The sequence below is a fragment of the Myotis brandtii genome, unplaced genomic scaffold (genome assembly GCF_000412655.1).
Source record: "Myotis brandtii unplaced genomic scaffold, ASM41265v1 scaffold120, whole genome shotgun sequence".
In the NCBI taxonomy this organism is placed as follows: Eukaryota; Metazoa; Chordata; class Mammalia; order Chiroptera; family Vespertilionidae; genus Myotis; species Myotis brandtii.
In genome coordinates, this window is record NW_005354174.1 from 2,735,969 (window position 1) to 2,738,438 (window position 2,470).

Sequence of the window (2,470 nt, forward strand, 5' to 3'; positions counted from 1 at the left end):
TGCAACCTCGTTCTCCCACCCCCTCTTTCCTTTTTCAAACAAGCCCGAACACAGCCTGCTTTCCTTGCCCCTATTCCTGGCCCCCTCCACCCACTCCCATCTCCTGGAGTTGTTTACCTCAAACTCCGGAGTACTGTCTCCCAGTTCCCTGTTTCCTTGCTGCCCTTGAAAACAAACACCTTGGCCCTTTTTGTTTTTAGAGTCTTACTGCTAATCACTACAGGGAACCAGGCAGGAAATAACAGTAAGGAGGAAATTACAAAGTTTACAAAAACCTTATAGCTCTTACAGTCATAGTCCCCGATTCCCCTAACGAAGTGGCACCTGGAAGTCCCCTGTTTGTCCTCTCCTGCTAGATCCTGATTGCTGGCAGGTTCTGTATAAAAGGGCCTAGAGATTCTACACTAAACAAAGAAGAATCGCCTTGTTAGAACATTAACATTAGGTGGCAGCACAGGGCATATCTTTTCAAGTCTTGCTACAATGGACTGGCGGATGTGAGGCACCAAACTGTCTAGAAGGGATAACTTAGTACCGTTACCAGGGCAAGCATTTGGGCTGAGACCAGCGGGAGGATACGAGTCAGCCCAGAGGCTCCCAGTCACACTGTTGTCACGGAGCCAGGTGTGGGATTGTCTCCAGAGCCTTTCCCTGACCTGTCGACTAGAATCGCACACTCTTAGGGCTGATACGAATCTTCCCATCTAACACCTTGATTTCACAGGCAGGTAAACCAAGGGCCTGAGAGACGTGACTGGTCCTGTTGCCCCCATGCCATGGGTCCAGTCGGATGCCTTTGTAGTTTCACTAGTGCCCACTTATCCTTCTGGTCTGCCCTCCTGGTTAAAAGGCATTTATTGAGCCCAGCCAGTGTGGCTCAGTGGTTGAGCATTGACTCATGAACAAGGAGGTCACAGGTCGATTCCCAGTCAGGGGACTTGCCCGGATTTCGAGCTCGATCCCCAGTAGGGGGCGTGCTGAAGGCAGTAGATTGATCAATGATTCTCTCTCATCATTGATGTTTCTAATGCAGAAGACAGTCTATTTGATCAATGATTCTCTCTCATCATTGATGTTTCTATCTCTCCCCCTCTCTCCAAAATCAATAAAAACATATTTTTTAAAAATGTATTGAAGTCTGCTTATTATAAAGACTGACTTTCCTATGTTTCAAGGTGAAGCTAACAGAGCAGGACCTCACACAGGAAACAGATGTATTCAAGTCTGCTTATTATAAAGACTGACTTTCCTATGTTCGAAAGTGAAGCTAACAGAGCAGGACCTCACACAGGAAACAGAGACTTACTGGCCAGAGGTAAACAAAAGTTTCTGCCTCCACTTACCTAACCCACCTGGAGAAAAGTGAGGGCCCTGGTCCGGAAGGGGGTTATGGCTCTCAGCACTCTGTGCGGCGTGAGCTCCCATGAATGGGAGCAGCTAGTATCATTGTGGCTCTTATCAAGCAAGACTGGCCTAGCATGACAGGGCGGGCCGTGCACACCCAAATAACTCGCAATCCTCTCAAATTACATTAGTAAAACCACTCACAACGCTAGAACTTAAACACTGATTCAAACGACTGCATTATAAAAAAAAAAAATACGTCCTCGAGCTCCAATTAGTTGAGAGGATAGTCTAGTGATCAAAAGGGAAAGGCCTTCTTGTGAGGTAGCATTTGCTTCAAGGGGTCAGGCCTCAGAAGAGAAACTTTCCTGGGAACTGCAATCATGATAAAGTCTTAGTTGTTTATGTTAAAGCTCCATGCTGGGCGTTAGAGGCTCAAATTGGGTTCCTCCAAGCAGCCGCTGGTTAGAGATGCAAAACCTCGCTCTTCTTATTCTGCTACGACCCTTTGAAGCCCGCAGGCACCTCACCGCATCCCTAGCTCAGCATGTCCTGTATCCCCATGTTCCCTTTCTGCCTCTGAGCCTCTCATGCATATGGGATCTCTCTCAGGTATGCGGGGTTCCCATACATATGTATGTATTACATGTGGTTATTTTATCTTTTTTTTTTTTTAATATATTTTATTGATTTTTTTACAGAGAGGAAGGGAGAGAGATAGAGAGTTAGAAACATCGATGAGAGAGAAACATCGATCAGCTGCCTCCTGCACATCTCCTACTGGGGATGTGCCCGCAACCCAGGTACATGCCCTTGAGAACCTGGGACCCTTCAGTCTGCAAGCCGACGCTCTATCCACTGAGCCAAACCGGTTTCGGCCGGTTATTTTATCTTGCTAAAAAGAAAAGCAGACTCTCGGCCCAACCTATTCCGACTGAGTCAGCATCTTCATTTGAGCAAGATCCCCTGTTGATCCCTCCGCACCTTACAGTTTGAGAAGCACTGCTAAAGGACACTCTAGAGCAGTGGTTCTCAACCTTCCTAATGCCGCGACCCTTTAGTACAGTTCCTCATGTTGTGGTGACCCCCAACCATAAAATTATTTTCGTTGCTACTTCATAACTGT